Source organism: Scaptodrosophila lebanonensis, unplaced genomic scaffold (genome assembly GCF_003285725.1).
Source record: "Scaptodrosophila lebanonensis strain 11010-0011.00,11010-0021.00 unplaced genomic scaffold, SlebRS2 tig00000092-arrow-pilon, whole genome shotgun sequence".
Taxonomy (NCBI): domain Eukaryota; kingdom Metazoa; phylum Arthropoda; class Insecta; order Diptera; family Drosophilidae; genus Scaptodrosophila; species Scaptodrosophila lebanonensis.
Window position 1 is genome coordinate 5350452 of NW_022060566.1, and position 23297 is coordinate 5373748.

The window sequence follows — 23297 nt, forward strand, 5'->3', positions numbered from 1 at the left end:
TTGAGTGTTGTAAAAACACAAAGAAAAGAGGAAAAAAAACAGTGAAGTTGCGTCGGCAAACGAGTGCACACACACACACACTCACACATGCCAACACACAGTGCACACACACATGCCAACACACAGTGCACACACACACACATGCATACACACAACTAATAATGTAGAAAAAGGTAACGAATTAAGTCAGAAATATGCCACGAAAAAGAGCAACAGCAATAATAGCAACAAAATAGCTTTAGGAATCGGCTGAAAATAAAAACTATATTTGTAGTTTGTTGTTATTGTTGGGATATTCTAATTATTTGCAGGCGACGCGACGTCGACGAAAAACGCGCACGTGAAAATTTTTTTCTAACGACAACGCGCGGCACTGTGCTTGAACATTTTCGCGAAAGAGCACGCCGTCATCTTGTTGTTGTTGTAATAAAAACTTCAACTATATTTGCCAAAAAAAAAACAGAACAGAACAAAAAATTGCTATGCGTATAATATTAATGATTTTCTTTTTGTTGAATATTTTTCTGGCATTAATACGCAAGAGCTGAGTTCACGACGCTGCGTTGCTTACGGTTAGGAACGTTTTTAGACACTAAACGGCGACTGCTGAAAAATGTTGCGACGATGCGCAGCGACGACGGCGACGACAACGACGGCTGTGGCAGTGGCAGCGTTAACGCAGGCAGCGGCAGCGCTTGTTCCACTCAAAAAATTTCGGCAATCAGCAAGCAGTGGCAACCAACAATGCGTCGCCCGACGCCGACGGCACTTTAGCCGAAATTCCTATGCGCAGCTCAGAGTAGCAGCAGCAACAAACGCGGCAGCAGCAGCGGCACCGACAGCGTCGCGTCGGCCGAGCAAAGGCTAAAACAACAACAGAGCAATAGCAAAGCCAAGCGATGTTTTTGTATCAGCATATGTGTATGCTTGTATGTGTGTGTCACATTTTTGCCCAAAATTTAACGATTGCTCGTGTGTGCATATTGTATGTACACGTGAGTGTGTGTGTGTTTGTTTGTCTTGTTTTTGGCTTAGCTGAGTGGAATGGGCTTTGAGCGCGAACAAACGAACGAGTGGGCTGGGGAGTGGAGTGACTTTGTTTAACATTTTTCTTTGATTGGTGCGCCAAAATGAATTCTTTCAAATTATCAAATGTTATTTAATATAAATGTTACGACTCTAATTTCGACACTCAGTATATACATACATATGTATACACCTTTTAAAGTGCTTAGCATGGCTGTTTATTATTAGTCAAATAATTTTTAAAAGCTAATTACAACAAAAATTATGACTTAATATTTATTATTACAAATACAAATTATTACAATGTGCTTTAATCAGCCAATTAACATAAGGCTTATAGACTAAAATAAAATTTATGAAAGGCACACTAATTAAGGAGGATTTCATTGCTAACTTAGTAAGTACATAGTTGTTTTTTTTTAAAACAATTTCTATGTAATTTTATAGAAGTTTTTTAAAAACTTAACCCACCAGTTGCTATTAGACGTATAAAGCAGCATTAAAAACTATCTTTTCGCTTTCGTTGAAATTTTTTAAAGGTTTTAACAGACCAACTGCAACTTATTTCTATACAATGTTTAAAGGCATTAAAAACAATATGTCTCTAAACTAGTATGCCCTTGCACCCATTCATTATAGGGTATAGAAACGTATAGAAATACATTTCTTTTCTCTGCTGATTTTAAATCTTATTCAAATTGGGAGTTATATTTTTACTATCAATGTAAAAGGTCTTGCCTTTTCAAAAGAATAACTTTGGGGGTAGTGTGCGAAATAAAACAGGCACTACAGATTGTCCCTCTCTTAGTCCCATTAAATTTGTGATATTGGAAGGAAAACCCTATGTCGAAGTTGGCATAATAGTAAGCTTTTCTAACAAACATTTCTTAAAAACATTATGAATTAACAAGTGAGGTAAGGATATTTTAATGTTAAGAGTTCAGGCAGCTTAGCATTTTCTACTTAATTAAGCAAAATGAAGAAATAAAAATGGTTAACAACAATCGACAGTGTAAAGCGGGAAAAATGAAACAAAAAAAAAAAAAAACCCCATAAAGCTTAATGATTTAAACCTAACTTAATACTAAACGAACTTATACAAGTTTTTAAATATTTATAAATTATATAGTATTTACATGTATAGTAAGTATGTAGAGTACATAAGCCTTGAATATGCCACAATAAATTAAAACTGATATATATCAGCTTAGATAGATGGATTAAAAACTGATAACTATTTGGATGAGTGTTATTTATAAATTGAAGGTATTCTATTCTAGCAGAATAGCTGTCTTCAACTGTGGTTGGAAAGGAATTGACGGATTTTCTGCATGATCGGATCGATCAGATTCTCAGAGTTTACTTTCTGATTTGATTGCTTGTACCAGAATGATGTAATGTCTCTAGGGTTGTAGTTGGGACTATACTATATATTAGTGGTAGTGTAACTGGGAAGTCAGATCAATTTAATTTTCGGGAATTCAGTGCTGAGTATGGCTCTAATTCTAAAAGCATAACAGCTCTATAATATTTAATTAGCCACATATACATATAGTTGTATGTTTACCTGTAGTTTTAATTGCTTTGAAGATATTTATAAATAAATAAATTTATAAATGAACAATTCTTTGAATATCTCATTTGAATTAAAATCGAAAGCTTTTCAAAGAGTGTTTTCTGGATTGTGGTCTGTGGGTGCCTTATGGCTTTCATAGTATTGGTGTCTGAAGTTTCTTGAGGCTGGCAATAGTTCGCTCCGAATCCAGTTTAGCATACTTCATAAAAGATCGAGTAATGTAGAGTCGATATATTTAATTGTATATTTAGGCTATTGTTAAATTTGTTGTGAGATCGTGATACTTCAAGTTAATTTGCTGGTCCCAAATAATGTCAGTTATGCAAAGGAAACTGTTTTATTTGTAAGGCTCTAACAAGTCTGTAATTGAATGCCTTTTCAGCTATTTTTATCATATTCAGTTTGCTTTCCCTGCCAAGCATTTTATTGAAATTTAGTAAATTGAGAAAACTTGACCAAGAATCGGGGTAACTTTCTTAAAAATAAAGGAGGTAGATAGCTGCAGCTTTTATTCTGATTCTATCCCAAATCTATTCATGCGTTATCCGAACCAATTTTAGCATATGTATATGCATTCAAGGCACTGATCTTGCCAAATCGCATTTATAAATTCTCACTAATCAGCGCAAACAACACAAATGCTATCAACAAACATTATAAAAACCAACACACGACTATTATCGACTTCTCAAAACTACAAAAACCAATTGGAGCAAGATAATTAAACTCCACAAAAACCAAATTATCGTAAATATTTGTAAGGAACTATCGAGACTGAACTAAAGCACAAGTATTCAACTTAATTCATATCATTTAAATAAAAACTTTGACGAGTACTGTCCATTGTGCCCACAAAAATAAACACAAGTCCTCCCAACCTAAAACTAACCATAAAGTTCCTGAGAAAAAGCACTTATATACATAAAATCGCTTAAGGAATTCATCAAATGTACAAAATATTCCTGCACTCAAGCTATAATCTCTCTAGCTAGTTCTAATTCTAGACTAGTACTAGTTATTAGAAATAAAATGTGGATTTTAGTTTTTGCCGCACTGTAATTGCAAACTTTTTTTATTTCCCCCCAAAGATTCTACGATCGGCTGCTCGGCGCGCCGCCTCTCTTCTAACAACTGTTGTGTGCATTGCTCGCCCCCTTTCGCTGCCGCGACCCCTCTCTGCTCCCAAAAGCTTTGCACTCAACGACGCTCGTCGGTTGACGCGCGGTCCGCTCCGAGTGGCTCCCGAAAACGCGCGCGCGTTTTGGTAGCGCGGAGCAGGATGGATGAAGTGGTGTGCGAGTGAGAGAGCTGGCTGGCAGGATAATATGTTGACAAGGCAATGGCAAAAAGTTAAGGACAAGGGCAACGACGACGCTGTCAACGCCGCTGCCGGCGTCGACGCTGGCGTTGCCAAAAAACACACAAAAAAAGAACGAACGAACAAACGACGGTGGCGGCAGCGGCGCCTTCACGCGAAAGGAAGAAGGAAGCAGCAAAGGAAGTGAACTGCGAACGCAAGCCGAGGCTTACACAAACACACACACATGCAAACAGATACACAAACGAAAGCTGTTGGTTGTTTTTTTTTTTTAATGTTTTTCTTAGAAAAAAGCGCAAAAAGGAGCCAAAAATGAAACCGAAATGAAATGAGAGGACGACGAACAAAACTAAGACCGGCCGCCAGGCAATGCTGATGGCAGCGACGCCAAAAGCGGCAGCGGCAGCGGCAGTAGCAGCGACTGCAACTGAGACAGCGGCCATGGCAATGGCAACGGCAACAACAACAACAACGCCAACAACAGCAACAACTATTGAAAAACGCCTGCCCTGAGTGAAGAGCTTTGGGTATTGATAGATATTTATGTACACACAAATATAATTCCCAAATACATGTATGTACACACACACACACACATACATAAATATTGTATGCATGTATTGCGTGTGTATGTATTGATATTTGGCAATTCTTGCTGCTGCTGCGGCATATGGCGGGCAAACGTAAAATGTCAAAATGCAGTCCCACTCCCCTTCGTTTGGGGCGAAAGAAAGTGTTCATATTGGCCGTTTGGCACTTTCACTTGCACTTTCGCGACAGAGTCCAAGAAATGAGGAATTCATCAAATTCAGAAGGATGGCCAACAGTTTACAGCGCAGCTCAATCATAATAACAATAATAATAATCAGGAAGTGCCTAAATTATGCAATTTTTGGAGTGCCTAGTTTTCAAAATAGAGATATGTATGTATATACAATTAACTATATTCCATTATAATATATGGTTCATCTCCAATCAACGTCAATACTAAGGACGAACAATGGATTATGCAAACATAGCCCCGCACGTTCCGCATATTCTTGCCACACCATGTAACTCATAAAAAAATATAAATTTTAAAATGGAATTTCTTCGTTTTCTCTCTTTGCCTTTTCCATTTTATGCTTTACAGGATGTTCAATCATTATTTTTGATAGTTGCAGCAAAAAAGAATGCTAAAAGAATTTAATATTATACAAATGGTCTGCATTTTTTCCTGAAGTGAACAAACCAAGTTTGAAGTCTATCGAATGTACAAATGCCAATTTCCCCCCTTTCCGAGCTCGAATTCATCAAAACCGTTTCTTAGTAGAAGGACACACGTTGTCCAAATTTTCTAGCTTTCTAGCTGAAGTGTGCCTCTGTGCGTTGGCCAACTATTGCCCCTTCATTTTCCATTAATTCAAGCTCAAAGAAAAATTTCAAAAATCCTTTCTCGTTTTCTTGCTGAAATACTCCAAGGAACACAAATAATGTTTAAAGTCAATAGGATGAAAAAATGGCGATTTGCCATACAAACACGTTGGAGTCCCTTTCCCCACTTTGGAGTGCAAATTTTATAAAATCTCAACTTTATTTGTGAAAATGCAATGAAACTTGCGACACAATATCAGCTTTTCAGCTATAGGCTATAGCCGTACTTTAGTTTTAGAACAGACGGATAAAAAAATAATAATAATTATTTTCAAAAGATTAAAAGATTATCACAAATTATTTATAGAAGTCAACATACATAATAGAATTGTCAGTTCTTAACACCTATTTGAATGAAGTTTTTAGTTCAGCCATCGAATCAAATATGGCCTTTAGTTTTCTACGGTCTCCAGATAAATTAACAATAAGCCGATTCAAGATTTTGACGCAAAATTAAATCTCTGTCTATACTGAGAATGTTTTTAGATAAATTAATTAATAATAAGAAAATTAATAACAGGCATTTGGCATCAATGGTGCTGCTACCAATCCAAAGAGCGCTTTAAACCCTTAACTCTTTCGGGAATACTGGGAGAATACATTTGTCCCAGGTAATTTTAATTCATTGTAAATCGGTACAAGAACATAGCCTAGACTATTTATTTATTTATATACCACCCTGCTTTCAGTGCAGGACTGCGAAAATGGTTTGGCCAAGTTTTTCAACAGCAAGAGTAGAGCTTTTATGAGAGAAATTATGAAACAGTTCTTAAACAAAAACAGGACATAAAACTATCAAAATGGAGAAGGCATTTATGAATAGGTTCTCGGCAAGCGAATAATATTATTGAGACACCGAAAAAGAGTCCATTAATAGTTTTCTTTAGCAATTCAGTAAACGTAGTAATCGTAATTAAATTTAAAATTAACATTTCAATGTATGCGAGTCCTTGAAATCGATCTTGCTATTGAAATGGGAAAGAAATTCATGAAAAGTTCTTTATCGGCCGTTTAATGCAACTTAGACTAAGACTTTAAAGAACTTTAAGGAACAGATCTTCTAATCGAAATTGAGTATCTCAGGAAATTAATAATATACGTAAGTTCTTCCCACTGGCCACAACTAAGAGGAAATCAATTAATGGTTTTCCAGCAAATCAAAGTGTCGATTTATATATACTATATGAAGAAATCACTTGTGTAAGTCCAAGTCCAACACATCCAAAGCGCACAAGTTCATATTTCATAATTCAACGCAACTGAGTAGATATTAATTATTAGTTTCTCAACAATTCGATCTAAGGATCTATCTATAAATATATTGTGTGTACAAGTATGTATGTATGTATGTTCTTCAACGCATTTGTGAGTCCTTCAAACAAAACTTGCACAATATGAAATATGAAACTTTGTGTTTCGAATGATTTTCCAATAACTAACGCAAATGCAGTTAGGCGGTGGGGGGAGGTGTGGTTGTTTAAGGACACAACTATCCCAAGGCAATGAAATAACAGAGTACTCTGAGTGCGAAAAGGGCAGCATAGATTCGCTTCCAGCTGGTTAAGCTCGCAAACGCTTTCAATTGATTTCAACTGCCATGCCATGCCATGCCAGGCCGAGCCATGACAAGCCACTCAATTAAAATGCACGCACATACAAGCACAACCACCATCACCACTGGCACTGGCACCACCACCACAACCGCCACAACCACCACAACCACCACCACCATCATAACAAGAAGAAGAAAAAGAAGAAGAGAAAACGCAGCAATATGCACAACAGTGCGTTGCAAGCCACTTGTTGCATGCCCTGCCTTTTCCACTTGCAATTTTTTTTCCTCCTCGCTTCCTTTTTATTGCACGCATTCGCACTCACTTTGGCTTCCTTGTTCCTTCCTCAGCCTCAGTCTCAGCCTCAGTCTCAGCCTCAGCCACCGCCGCCGCTTCCCTCACTGCATATATTCATGTGTGTGTGTGTGTGTGTGTTTAGTTTGTGGCCAAAGGGTTGTCCCCGGCGCACGCGTCGCAATCAAAACAAAAGTCAACGGCAACGGCAACGTCAACGTCAACGCGCTGCAGCAGCAAATCATTAAAGAAGAGGACAAGGACGAGGATGGCGAGGAAGGCGAGCACATCGAGGGTTGCGAGGACAAGAAGCAATCGCAATCGCAATCGCATTGCAATTGCAGTTGTTGAAGGTGACATTAATTGACGTTTAATAGGCGGCAGAGACACGACGCCAGGCAGCCAGCCACTGCCAGCCACTGGCAGGAGGACGAGGACGAGTAGTACAAGGATGAGGCTGACGGCAAATGGGGTTGCACGCTGGCCCAACCGAATGGACGAGGCACACAACCCAAACGCATGCAATTCAATTAGTCTTCATCAACTCTACTAATATAATGCCAGGCAATTGCAATTAAATGCTAATAACGCAAAAGTCGACAATAATTTGCAATTCAACAATCGCAGATAAATGCTAAAAAATGATGAAAGGAAGATGCAACGCCATCGCCTTGCAACATTCGTAAAGGATCGTTGGAAACGTTCTTCTTTTCCAAATTAGAATGCATGCAATCGAATGATTTGGAAAAGATTTAATTCCAACAGACGATAGAGACAGAGAGAGAGAGAGAGCTAAGTATCTAAATTTTATATTCAAGAATCGAAGAAGGGAAGTTGCCGTATCGTCTTGATAGAAATAAATAGAATAGAATCGTCTAAGGCTTAATTCTGAAATTTTCCAATTCTACTCAAAAAACAAAAAATGCGAAATCAATTCGAAGAAGCGAACTATAAAGCATTTCGATATAAATGGCAATAATAAGAAAAGTCTTGATGCAGGCTCAGAGTCGCAGTAATAATGTAGTAGTAATGCCATCAAATTAAAATATTATTGAAATATTAGAATATGGGTCTATTAAATGTCTAATTTTTCATTCGAGATGATCAGCTTAATGCACAAGTAATAAATAAATTAATGAATGGAAGATGCAATGCCATATTCTTGAAGCATTTTCGGAAGATTTGAATGAAGTTTATAAGACTGAAGACTGTCATAGCTTCAGTTGATTTCTTGAACTTGAAGAAGTGAAGCCGGGAAAGTGAAAGTAGTTAGAGATTTGATGCTAAAATAACAGTCTTTCTATTGATATATCAAGTTATTGAATTAGGAATTTCTTTTAATTAGAAAACCTTTCTCACTATTAACACTTACTATCAACAACAGATACCACAACCTAATGATAAACTGTAATTTTACTTTATAGAAGTGTTTTTCCAGTGCAGTGTGTTTTTAGCAACTTCGTATTGCATAATCCTATAAATATATGTATACTAGTAGTATAGCATGCTATAATGAAAGAGATTTGAAAGAATCCGTTTATCACTTGTATTCTGAGCAAAGCTTTTTAACGTAGCGCAGAGAATTGTAAAATTATGTTTTTTAGAATCAAATCGAAGCTTTCTGCACGATCGCAAAAGAAATGCATAATTCTTTCATCTAAGCATTGATCCAAAATGTTTAAATAGATGATCCAATTATCCAAAATTCATAGATATATATTTGAAATATGGCACATAAATCCCCCGCGCGAATTCTGGAATACCCCTGCAAACCGCCTTCCATAAACCATTTAATTAATTAATTAATGTTTGATTCATATTATTGGAGCTATAATTAAACTTGGTCTGCTTGTGAATAAGACAACCAACCAGAAAACCAACAAATAGGTTTATATCGATTGTTTCCTCATGTTTTTTTTTATAGCTAAAACTTGGGATCCTTTATACATACAAGTATATAAGTGAAGACTAAAAAACGTGATTACACAAACGACCATTAGCCCTAATTTTCTTTCAAAAGAAACCGTGTCTTTAAACTTCAGCAGATTGATGTGTAGGGCCGATTAGTTATGAAAAATAAACCAGAACGAGGAGATACAAACCTAATTATATTTGTATGTAGCTATGTAGAGAATAGGGAGCTCCTGGGAACTGAAATTATCGTATAACACTCGTTAACATTATTATTATTATTATTATTATTATTATTATTATTATTATTATTATTATTGTTTTCGCGCTCTAACGAGTATAAGAATTGCAGGTCCTTCACGGTACTTGCATATTGTTGTTGCTCGTAGCAAATCGTTTAGAGCAGAGTCGCTAGAAAACAGGGCCAAGGGACAGGGACAGGGGCAGGGGCAGAAAACATTGCCCACAAGCCAATTAGGGGCGAACGGATTTCATTTGCCAATAAATTTCGCATCCAGGGAGCGCAACACCAAAAAGTGCATTCTCATCGCTCATGCCAACAGCAGCAACCGAGTTGACGTTAAGGGTTAACGTCATGCTATCAGAGGCTGCGTCTGTTGTCCAGAGGGTTGCATCGGAGCGAGAAGAACAAGCAGCAGGGCAGCAGGGCAGCATGAGGCATGTGGCATGAGGCATGAGCAACAACAAAAGCCCGTCGAGTGCACTTTGTTGGTGGTTAAAGTGGCAGCAAGTGAATCAAAGGTAACAACAACAATAACAACAACAACAACAACATCTATAGCACCACCAACAGTGTCAGCAACAAAAGCTTGACCTATAAGCTTGACCAAAGGGGCGTGTGCTGTTGTCGTTGTTGTTGTTATTGTTGTAGTTATTACTCTATGGGCTATTAGGCACCACAACAACAACAATAACAACAACAGCACCAATTTGCAAATTGATAGCAACATACATATTTGTACTATTTGCAACAAAAACAATGGACAATCTCATCCAATCTCTTCATTAGCATAATTTATTTGTTCGCGCATTTACTTCTTAATAACAAATGTTGGCACTTAAAAATCGATTTCGTTTGTAAACAACATAACAAGCAAAATGGCGACAAATAGAAAGTAGGATTATTCTATCATTATATTTATAAAATATTAATTACGTATGCAAAGCTACGTTTTTCATCGATTCCGAATTGTGTGCAATATTAACAAAAGTCTGCAGTCGGCGAAGGAATTGGGGGGAAATAAAATAAACTTAAGCTACATAGGGACTAGGAGAGTCGTCTCACCAACTTTCTTCCCACTGGGCTCAGCCGTTTTCAAAATATAGGCGTTCATACAGACGGATGAACATATCTATAGTGCTCTCGACATATATCTACTTTAGGCGATGAAAAATTCATCCTTCCGCCTGTATTCTGTAAAGATTCGGTGAAGCTTTATAGCTTGCAAAGACCCCAATAATATAGCTTTTCACTCCCACTACAATAATTTATTTGCTCGAGCAAATCATCTTTTCAAAAGAAACTGAACTGAAGCTTTGAAACAGAAAAGTGATGATTACTTTTGGATGTTAACAAAACTATTTAAATAAATGTTAGAAAAAGGCCTCGTAAGACATTTATTTAAAATCCTAATTAGATATCCTCTGTTACACAGAAAAAATTGATTTTCTAAATTTAAGTAAATCAACCCTAAATGTAGAAATAACAAAAATTTAATTTCTAATTCAAATTGTTAAACTGAACAGACACATTTTTGAAAGTTAAGTTCTGATCGTCATCTATTCCAGTTCATTTATAGGGCAATGAATTTTCCCAGTTTTTGGGGCGAAATTGCATTGCATTGGATTAACAAATGCAAGGCATGAAACGCGTCCAATTAGAGGCATAAGCACTAACTCTCATATTGCCAAATGTGGCTATGGTGTTATGGAAAAATTACTGGGGGGAGTGGTAAAAAGAAAAATCAGAAACTTGTGCTGCTTAGGGGAATATAAATACCAAGCTTTATTATTCTACCTCTTATACTTTCCGAGATGCTTGCGGTCATACAGACGGACTTGGCTATATTGACTCGTCTCATCATACGGATACTGATAAAAAAGAAAAGGTCGCATTCTTATAAAAATCATATATGCTCATTGTATTTAGAAAGTCTGCCAAATTGAACCATGCGTGAATTATAGCATTCATTATAGCACTATGTATTAAGATAAAGAAAGTAAGACTATAAAGTTAGATGAGATGAGTTAAGGCATAGACTGCTCTATACTTGTATATTTATATCCTGGCTGTGTAAGCAACACTGTCGAAAATGATTTTAATAATGAAACATCGAGTAGGTCAATAAAGATGATAAGTGTATTTAAAATGCCTGAGTGTTGGTTGATGGGAATTGAACGAAAAGCTAGAGAAGATGGACTTAGTAATGAAACCGCCATTGAAATACGAAAAGGGTGAAGAAAGATGATAAGCGTATTTAGAAAGTCTGGATATGGAAAGATGAGATGAAAGGTAATAGGAATATTCTAATCTCCTCCATAAAGAAGAATATATAGTGAGAATCACTCTATTGAATTAAATCAATTATAATTGAATATTTATTCAATGGCTTAAAACAAATTGCCAACCAGAAGAATTCACGATAATTGAATAATAATAATAATAATAATAATAATATCTCACAGAGATGTTCTGTGCTTAAATGTGAAACCCTATTTATAGTTATGTACACAAATAGATGGAATTGTTGCTGCATTGAATTGAATTTGTTACTCTCTGATCAACAATCATTAATAATAAGAAATAACAAAGCATAAAAATTGAATACAAAGTGGAGAAAAGCTCATTTCGCAGTTGAAAAGTCCTGATTCGAATTGAAAGGTTGACTCTATTTCTTGCATCCAATTTGCAGGACTTAGCTCACTGACGACTCTGACCGCAATTGCAGCACAAATGATTGGGTGGGCGTGGGCGTGGGGGTGGGGGTGAGAAAAAAAAGTGAGATTTGTGGAGGCGGTAATATTTTCCTTTTGCTCTGTCTCTCTCCTTCTTTTTCTCAGTAGGTCGGTCGCTTGCTCGCTCGCTCGCTCGCTCGCTACAGCCCTTGGCTATGAAATGCCAACAAGTGTGCCAACTGCAAGCTGCAGAAGCACACAAACAGACACACACACACACACATACGCACGCACACGGACACGCACGTGTACGCATACACAGAGTGCACAGAAAATGGCGTTGCAACAACCCTGTAAAGTATGCAATGAAAAACGGCAGCGACATGCAAGTCTCTAAGCAAAGTGCTTAAAAGGGGTGAGGGCGGCACACCCCATTCAAGCCGGAAATGAACGCAGCAAGCGGCACGCAGCACAATGTGTTACACTTTATGTATATATATATATATATATAATATATATGTATGTATGTATGTGTGTGCGTGTGCTTTCAGAGAGAGTGAGCTGGCAATAGGCCAACACTGTGCCTGCGAATGGCAGCGGTCACATTTATACGAGTGTTGTGTGCGAGTGCAGCGAACGGCAAATGGCAAATGGAGAAATGCAACAAAATTGCATTGACATAACCCAACATCCCCTTCCCCCCTTGCCACCAGCCACCGTTCCACCGATGTTCCAGCCCGTCGCAACTGGTGGCTGAAAATGGCGTCGTTCGCGCTGCCCAACTGACCAACGCTGGGCTGAGCGTTCGGACAAATTTATGAAACTGATTCGCATTTGAACTGTAGATGCGTTTTATACATACACATACAAATTAATATAGTATATTTATATATATTTGCTATAGCTTAAATCAACAAAATCGTACTGTCGGGTCTGTAATCATTATAAGCGGTCTTATAAATAAAAATTAATAATGCTAATTTTTCACAATAAATCGATTAATTTCGAGTTTTACTTTTCAACTTAATAAATAATCATTATTTGATTATTTCACTGAAATAAAAGTCATCAAATAATTATTATTCTTAAGTTTTATTTGTTCATCAAAAATAAACCTCACGATGTAATTGTTTGTCTCTGCCTTTTTCATAGCGAAGAAGGACAACATTTATAAATATCCTTAAACAATAAGCGAAGACGAACAGTACAGTTTAGGGCTAAAATAAACAACAATTTTAGCAAAAAAAAACCGACTTCAAACATTTCTACCACAAATTAATATGACGAATTGATAACCTCCTCCTTTTTTGAAGTCGGTTAAAAATAAAACTCAAAGAATAATCATTATTTTATGAGTTTTATTTGTTTGCTCAAAAACAATTATTATTAGTTAAGCTGTAAAGTAAAACTTAAAGTTATTCATTACATTTTGAGAGAATGAATAAAAATTGAATTTTTTAAGTCATAATGAAAATGCATTGATAATCCTATAAAAAGGATATTGGCAAATCCCTCGATTTCTCAATGTTATTTTAAGTGAATGCTTTTTTCGTTTAAAAAAGCAAAAAAATCATTATTTGCGGTCCCCGATCAATAAATATGTCGACAAAAAGAAGTGAAATGTCACTATATTTTGATTTTTCGAAATCTCATGAGACATGATCTTAATCGAAAATTAATATTCTTCTGTCTTTAAAAGAACTCAAGCAGTTTAATTTTCTGTCATGCTCAGATTCTTTCTGTTTTCTTTGTCAATAACAGCTTCTGCATAGTTTTTTCATTTCTTCTCAGTCCAATCAGCCGCTAATACTATCTCTTTACTTGCCCCATAGTCTATTTCAATTTCTATTCATTATAGTCTGCGTATGAAATGCACAAGAGTATATTAGGTGTGATCAGCATAACAAGACGAGTCGATCTATAACTGTCCCTCTATAAGAGATAGAGACACCACATGAACTCGATTAAATAAGGATCTTCAAAAGAGACAATTTCGTAGGAAAATGGAATGATTTAGTCTTTAGTGGAAGACGAGTTAGTATTTGCATTATTACGTTTACGGGTAAATTTGGGAGCAACTACATGATTTGGCCAGAAAGCAGGGTCAACGATTTTATAAAATAGATTGTTACGAACGGAAACAGGAAATATTGCTGAATGACGAATGTTATTTTTTAAGTGTTTTTTTTTCTGTGTAGTATTTATGTTAATACGAAAATATATTAAACTGTCAATTGACTGACAATTAAAATATCATGAGCTGATGAAAACAGGAATTCATTTACTTTTCAATACTTTGCAGACCAGCTTTTGGCTTCCTTAACTTAATGGTCCTTAAATTTTTACTCTATTTATAATTTTAATCACTTAAATAATCAATACTAAGAAACTACTGTAAAAAAAAACAGAAATAGATGAAAGAATGAAATAACATTGAATTTAATTTTTAAAAAATTTCGTTTCGTAGCAAATTATTTTTATTTGTGAACATTGGAATATTCGCCCCAAGCACGAAATAGGTACATATATGGCTATAAAGATTAATGTTTTATAAATTGGCTGACATTTTAGAGACGTAACTAAATTTTTCGGAAATATGTATTTATATTTTTCACATATTCCCACAAAAGTAACAATTATAAATAATAATGTCCAATGGCTCTAACTCGCTAAAATATTAATTTATTTCCTTAGTTCATGTCTTTAATTACGAATAAGTATAATTTATAAAATAAGAAAAATCCTACACTCAGCTCGCATGTCTTTTGTTAACATACTTGTAATTCGATTTTTTACTTCACGTCTATGGTTCTCTCTTACAAGTAGTTTGCACGCAATCGGATTACGAGAGTAGAATATGCGACCCATGTCCACCTCTAATTTATAGCTAAAGAACTTTGTGACTTTATAAGTAGTCCTGGGTACAGCATAGAAGAGTATTTGGAGTTTTATTGATGGCTGGAATGAACGGTTGGACGAAATAGTAACTGTTTCAGAATTCTCCCGCGACTACTAGAATCTTGGGCATTGCATCCGAGTTTATCGCAGATTTAAAGAACACGCATTGAAGCTGTTCCCCCTGCATGATTTAATACCTGATGGATGATAATAATTATGTGTACTTGGTGCATTATATATGTACATATATAATCGTACTCGTATATAGGCTTGTTTATACACTTATTTAAACGTCGTGCTTTTAATCCGTTCATGGTGGAATAAGACACGTTCCTTTTCTACTATTCCTTAAAATATTTTATAGATTGGATTGCTATAGAAATTGTATAAACTTTCCATTAAGTAGCTCGTTAGTGAAGGACTATTGATGATGCTTAAAAATCTATCCTATTAACCTCTTAGAGAAATGCAACTATTAGGGGAAGGGGGAGGACGTCACAGGTAATTTCTTTTGTAAATTATAGTATTTCATTCGCAATATGCTTGCTTGATCCATCTCATGATCAAGAGAACCATTTATAAATTCCCAATCTCCACAGTCTACTCTAACCCTATGCGATGGTGTTAAGAATTAAGAGCTTCCTTTCGATTTAAAAAGTCTTCCGAATCATTTAATTTCACATAGAATTTCTCCCCCCGCCCATCACCACATCTCCATCTCCATCTATTCAGGATCGAGGGACCTTTGCTTCAATTTGCCACAGAATAAGAAGAATTTAACCCAATGGGGGGGGGGGGGGGGGGGGGGGAGATAATGTGTTTCGTAAATGAAAACCAGCATTTAATATACTAATATATATTATACAATTTCCTATCTATATATCCTGAAACTGATTTCTGGCCCGAATTTATAAAATAAACGCTACTGTCTGATAGAAGCTTGGGTAGTTGACTGACTGGCTGTTGGACCGGGAAGCCGGCTAGCCGGCTGGGTGCTTGCAAAATGGGTGGTCCTGGTCGGAGTGTCCTTGGGTCGGACGACAACTGCTGCTTGATGCTGAAAATCAGCAAAGCAGCCTTGGCCATGAAAACGAAGAAGCCACAATCTAAATTCCAAAAGCTGAAAAAGCTGAAAAACTCAAACGAGAAACGCGTTGCCAAACAAAGCCACATCGGTCGTCTATTGTGCGTGTGTGGATGTGTGTGAGAACAGACAGGCCGAGGTAGAGGTAGGGGTTGGGGTAGGGGAGAAGACAGGGACACGGACAAGAGCAGGGGCAGGGGCAGGAGCAGCCATCAGCAACCAACCAGCCAGCCAGCCAGCCAGCCAGCATTGGGACAATAGATGGCGACGTCGCTGCCAAGGCACACACAAACAGGACATTAAACAATTGAATGCGAAATGGGCATAAAAAACACTACAAGTAATTCAATAAGCAACGGGAGCACGTAGCGGGAAGCACAAATGAAGAGGGCGGGGGGGAGGAGAAAGCATAGAACAATAATATTATATAACCTACGCCAGCCTCGAGTGGCTCGCGGGTGCGAGTGAGAAGGCGCGCATTAGAAACAGCGACTCGCTGCTAAGCTTATTAGAGAACGAAAAGCAGGATAATGATGATTATGACGATGATGATGATGATGACGACGAGTAGCGCTCAAGGACAGCAAAGGCCACGACAAACGTGCGATTCTCAACACTGCAGCCGATGAAGGCCAACAACTGAAACTAATCTGCCCCCTTGAGGTACAGTTTCGCATACAGCCTTAGTTGGTCTCCTTTGCGGATCAACGCATTACCGCCTGAGATCAGCTGATGGGCGGCAGCTCAACAGACACTGTACACATTCCATCCATTAGACTGTCTTCCGCATCTGTGGAATTCTTTCTCTCCTTCACATCGCAAACATGCATTCATATGTTCATAAGCATGTTCCTTAAAGCTTATGCGGGCGCATCGACGATGCACAGTGGCACAATCAAAAGATTTTCGACAAATCTACACTATTTGATTTCATCACCAATACCGTGAATAAGAAAGTAATCCATGGAATCAATAGCCCATAAAAAAGCAATGTTATCAGTTTACGATTGAAAGTCTGCAGTCTTCTCGCTGTAGAATTGATCAATCAATTATGAAAATGTGCACAACAACGGTGAAGCCGAGAAGAAAACATCTTCCAAAGCAGAAACTAGTGCTGTGAAGTATGCGTCAGATAATGCGAGATTCTATTCATCAAAGAAGTATTCTTCGCACTTAGATTCAATTACAAGACCAAAAAGTGGAAGAAGGAAAATGAAGGAAAAGAAAACATCTTCCAAAACAGAAACAGCGAGATTCTATTCATCAAAGAAGTTATCTTAAATTCTTCACATCGTATTGCGTGCCTGAATTCTTAAATTAAATTTATGGCCAAAGAGTGGAAGGAGAATTTGAAAAGGAGGGATAACAGAAGATTCTTAGATTCCATTTAAAGACCTCTCCACATCATTAAGAAACCATCTTCGAAAACAGATGATTCTTGGATTCCATTAAAAGACCTCTCCGCATCAATGCTGTTGCGCGAACACCCACAGTACCTAGATGACTAAGCTAGAAGGGTGGCGGTTCGACTGATTTCTTGCCCTTCAATAATATGTTTTCATTTTCTTTTTCCTTCGAGTATAATCTAATTAACTCTTAATTAGAACTAAATTTTCCTCCCTTTTGCGCACTTTTTTGTTAGGTTTCTTAACATCTCTGACCACGCTTTTCTGTGAATCGGACGTGGCTGGGTGGCAAAGACAATTACCCCCAAGGTGACGAAAGATATCATTTGATATTATTGTAATTTTGTTTACATACTTCTATATATATATATATATATATATAAATATGTTGATTAATGTTAAAAAAATATCAGCGATTTTTCTATTAAAACAAGAGTGTTTCGGTGTATACGAGATTTTAGGTATTAAGAATCAATTCTACAGTTTTAGTTGAATTTAGAATATTTATTGTAATCAAAACATTTGTAATCAAAACATTTTCTCCCTTTTTTCAACTCTCCCTTTCTCAATGTGGCTTGCAGCATCATCACTTGCTTAAGTTCAGGGCGTTCGTTCCTATGACAGCTATATCATATAGTTAACTGATTTCAATGAAACTTAAGATTGTGGTGAGGCACTTTACCGAACATACTAATACCAGATTTGCTCAAGTTAAGGGATTTTTGCACAAACCGATTCTATAACAGATATACACGTATGTATAAAATAATGAAACTATATATGGTTTGTTACAGATTCAATATAAATACGTATGAATAAGACGAGACTACACACCAAGCTTAGTGCCTGTAGTTGTCGTGGTTCAAAAGTTTTCGGTGTTCATACAGTCGAACAGACAAATAGACTGACCCACGAGCAGAAGAACATATCTTAGGGTATGACAAATATTTGAAAAAGATACCACTACAGAGTTACAACTCTACAAGGCTATCAAAATATGTTTAAAGCTGCTTGTGAAAGATTATACGCTTCGAATGAAGGGGGTAAACACTTATGAGAGTGTGTGTCCACGAATCAGTAAAAGGAGTTTTTCTTTTTTTTGAAGTAGAATGAATGGAGAAAGTTAGTTTTCCTTTTCCTTAAGTGCGTACCACCGTGCTGCTGCGGCTGTTGAACTTTAAATTGATTTAAAAAATGTTTTTCCATGGCTAGTGACTGGGCAGGGGAGGAGGAAGAGGAGGGACGGGGAACAGCAAAATCAACAGCAACAGCGACATGGACAGGAACGATTGGTAGGGGAAGGGTGTGGTGTTCGCATTTACTTAACTTGAGAATGCATTAAATTTAGCCATCATGCCACAGACGGTGTTGCAAAAGATTAGCAGGGGCAGGCAGGGTGTGGCAAGCATGGGGCACTCACTAACTGACACTTCATTCATGCCACGCGCCTTCGTAGTCGACATTTAAGCATCACGGACTTTAAATAGATGCGACCACGACTACTGGTGGTCGTGGTGATGGTGATGGTGCTGGTGCTGGTGCTATTGCCTCTAGCTCTGCTGATGGGGAAGGCAAGCGAGACACTAACGATGCCAACTAATGGGCTTAAAATAGGCAGCAATTTCTTCCAATACTACACACGTACTTCAAGTATACGTGTACATGATTGCTTTGCCTTTTCATTACAATGTTGCCACAATTGCTGGCCACAATGGGCCAGAACTCAACTGATTTCGAATGCTCCCCCAAGGTTCGATTATTGAAAATGAAAATTATGAATATGAATAAAATGAATGAGCTTTTGTTGAACAGTTCTTCGAGTATTATAATTGACATTCTATAAGTCAGTATCCACCGTTCGGAAAGAGAAATCTTAGCCTAGAATTAAAATTTTTTCTACAGTTGGCAGAGCTCTGTTCTTATATACAGAACAAGCTAGTTCAAAATTTGACTTCAGGGCGTGAATATTTTATAAAAAAAATAGAGCATTTGTTGAACCGCTCTTAAGAATGGTCCGTTTCGAGATCGACTAAGGATTATGCATTATTTATTATTATTCGAAAAGCCAATACACAGATTTCAAATTTTCAGCTTTCTAATCTACAGCATCAGCTGTAGCCCTGATGCCACAGGCAGATCCAACAAGTGTACGGTTCAATAATTGTAGTCCAAAATCTTTCAATTTTCGGATTTTTACATATTTTTAAGATAACTTTTTTTTTATAAAATTCTTCCTCAAATTCGATTGAGATTGTTCTACAAGTTCCACTATCGGAACAAAGTTCATCAATTATTACCTTTTCACATTGGGACCTAACCTAGTCCTAACCTAACCTATCCAAGTCCCAGTTATAAGGCAAAATAGATTATATTTGTAGCTCGTTGTACGTAATTAGTTATTGGCATTAGGAGAGCTATTGAACTGAGAGATCTAGCATGTTATAAACTATATTTACTCAAGCCTGTGGTGAATGAAATTAAATTATTATGATGGTTAAATTATCTGTTTGAACATTTCAATAGAACAATTCGTAGCACTCGTATCTTTAATGGGTCAATTTTTGAATGAAATAAATAAGAAAAGACTTATACAATTATATGTGTTATAAAAACATATATACAATTTGTAGGGTGGAATAGGCATGATTCAAGATCTTTATCGATTTGAGAATGATAATGCCACAACATTTCAATGACTCCACCAGATTATAAGCTTCAATATCCCCATTTCTAAATTGGTGTTATTTATACTAGTAACAAAGTAAAGGTTTTTGAATTCTGAAAGAATTCTAGTGTTTAAAATATTTTGTAGCCTTTGAAAATTTCGCGAATTTCAGTTCATCTGGTAAGCGTTCTTATACATATATGTATGTACATACATATATAGTATGTACGATCAAATCTGATAGATGGTTAGGAGGATGCTTTTTCTTAGCTATACTTACAAATCTGTTTTGCTGCTTCTGCGCACTGATGATTGACGTTGATTGATGCCGTTTTCCACTTGGCCTCTGACTATATTTAGTTTGTCCTGAATTTGCAATCGCGTTCAAGCTTTTACTGCCTTCTTTCAAAAATTCTATGCTTTGGATTGCCGGCTGCTTCTGATGCTTTCTTCCTTCAGCTGTTAAGCTCGGAACTGTGCGAATAACGAAGCGTATAAGCGTTAATTTTCCGGCTTTTCTCTTGCACCCAACGTTTGTTGCCTGTCTCCTCGTCGTCTCTCTAGCGTTCTAGGGTACTATGTCTTGTGTGATTTGACTTAAATCGAACGCGGAAACGGAGGTGGGAAATAGTTTATGTACAAACGTGAGCGGTAATTGTGGTAAGAGATCAAAATATTAAGCAGCTACCCAAATTATTGACTTTTTCGAAAAGTTATTATTATTTATTATTATGTACGAATTTTAATTGAAAGCCGAAAAGTGTGTGAATGATGAATGAAAGATTTTTGTTATTAGATTTGTTTGGAGATTTTTCGATTTTGTACTTTTTTTTGTATTTTGGATTTTTGAAGCGAGAAAAATTTAAACTGAGACGTGAAAATTTTCACACAGGCCGTTGGCTGACAGTTAAAGAAAAGCGTTCGCTGCTCTCAAAGAACCACATACATATACATATGTACACACACATATGTATATACATAGGTACATATGCACATGTAGAGTTAAGTAAACATGGATTGAAGGCTCAGACCGGACAGTGTTGGAAAACGCGTGATAGTGTATGCGATAATGTGGCTACAAGTTTTGGCTTTAATTTGATTGATTTTCGTAAGGAAGTTGAGAGCGCATGGGTTATGGTTATTGATTTTTGTTGTTGTTTTTTATTGCTGCTGATGTTGTTGTACGTAGGTGATGATGACGGCGACGCATACAAGCGACTCGGCCGCTGGCCTTTGTTTATGTACGAGTGCGTGAGTGCGAGCGAGACGGCAACAGTTGCGTGTGTGCGTAAGATGCCGCCTAAGACGATAGCGGCAGCGACAGAGCGACGCGGCTGGAAAATTTTTTTCCTCACAAAAAAAAACTGGATGGGCAAGAAGCACTTTTGTGGAGGGGCAAGAAAACTTTTGCTATTTCATTTACAATTGCACATACAACACTACATTTGAGCTATGTATGTAGATATGTACATATGTATGTATGTAGGCATGTAAATGACTAACCGATTTAGTAACTGATTGATTGATTTGTTGGTAGACTGGGTTGGTTTGGGTTGGCTTGGTTTGGTTGTTCGCTTTGTTTTGCGGCTTTCGTTGCTGTTATTTTGTAACTTTTGTTTAACTATTTCATTTCACCAGATTTAACAAAAAAAAATCTAGCAAATCTGCGGCGGCTTTTGCTGGCGAACGAACGAATGCACGAACTAACGGCGACGAGTGAACTGATGTTGTTGAGAACTGGCGGAAATGGCGACGGCAACGGGCACGCTCACGCACGATGTAACAGACGAAGCTGAAAGTAGAATGAAAATGTTAAGGAAAATAATCAACGCCGGGCAGAGCGTCTGCCGGTGCCGGTATTGCGGTCTGCGTCGCAGCCAGCGTCGCATTTTCCCGTTCAGACCACTACGCATGTGAATTAGGCAGTGAAAGTTGTGCGTGTCCTCTTGTGGTTGTTGTTGCTATTGCTATTACTGTAACTAAGCGGCAGCGCTGCCGGCGTCTATCCAAAATGGCTGCCTGCGAGAGAGTGAGTGAGGCGTCTGTTCGCCTGCTGCTGCCTCTGCCGCTGCTGCTGCCGCTGCTGGCAATTCTAGAGCCGCCGGCATCGCTTGCCCTTTCAGAAGGCGCCTCTTGTACAAACCATCTGTTAAGCAATAGTTTGCACGCCACTCCAAACATTTGACTCAAATTCATTCATTCATTCGTTCATTCATTTGTACCAATTTATGTATGTTGTAATGAAAGGCTTTCGAATAGCACTAAATTAAAATCGTCCTCAATCTAATAATGCTCTTAATTTAGGAATAATGAATGCATTCTAAGAAACTAATATTTGATTCCCTAATGATTCGTAGACTGTTCTTGTACTACATGAATGTTCATTCATTCATTCATTTATAGTACATATTAAAATTCTAGTTTTTGTTTTGATTTCAGCTTGTTATCAGACTGTACTCTGTACTAATTAAACACGTTTTATAAAGATCTTCAGATATGTGTGTATACATATGTATGTATGTACATCTATAGATGATAATTTCGAAATAGTGCGAATACATTGGCTGATTCAAAGTGGGAACCCATTGAGTAGCCGCCACGAGGTGTTCCCGAAACTGCTCAGACACGGATAAACACATATTTTCTATATGAGTGATTTACTTTTTGGCAACGCCGCGACCCGTCGACTGCGACAGAGACTGCGACGTCGCTAACAATGTTACATGTCAGCGCAAAGAGAGTAAGAACAAGACAGAGAGCGAGAGAGAGAGTGAGAGAGAGAGCGCTTGAGAGTCTGGGTGTGAGTGTAAAGTGTATATGTATTTTGGGCAGAGGAAAAGTGAATTTTCATTTTCGTGTTTGCCATGCACAACAAAAGGCAGAGCTCGTGGAAAACTCACAAGCACTGAGGCTGGCGGTGACGATGGCGATGACGCTGACAAGGGTGGCCCGCGGTCGCTCTCTGGCGTTTGCTGAAGCGCTGTGGAAAAGTCGGAAAATTCTGCGGCACACACACACACAATGTTACATGTCAAGCCCACTTTATTTGTGTGTGTGTGTGTGTGTGTGTGTGCCGGCGTGGGCCGCTGCTGCTGTTTGTTGAGACTTGCTAAGATTTTTGGAAGGTGGCGGGCCTGGGGCCTAAATTGTGCGGACAAGCGACATGTTTCAAGTGATTGTTTTAAACACCTGAGTGGTGCTGGTGTCGCTGATGGTGTGGTTATAGGTTTGAAAGGT

At 37.5% G+C, this 23297-nt stretch overlaps 1 protein-coding gene across 2 annotated transcripts in view; it reads right to left on the reverse strand.

Annotated features, from left to right (window-relative positions):
* Window positions 1-20769, reverse strand: part of LOC115627198 (insulin-like growth factor 2 mRNA-binding protein 1) — a 52501-nt gene extending 31732 nt beyond the window's left edge. Inside the window, exons 1-2 of one of the 2 annotated variants that reach the window (XM_030522812.1) lie at window positions 20749-20769; window positions 20341-20534 (exon numbers count right to left, since the gene is read on the reverse strand). The gene's annotated coding sequence lies outside the window, so the exon portion shown is untranslated. The other variant, XM_030522814.1, reaches the window with a different exon arrangement.
* Between the last annotated feature and the right edge of the window lie 2528 nt (window positions 20770-23297).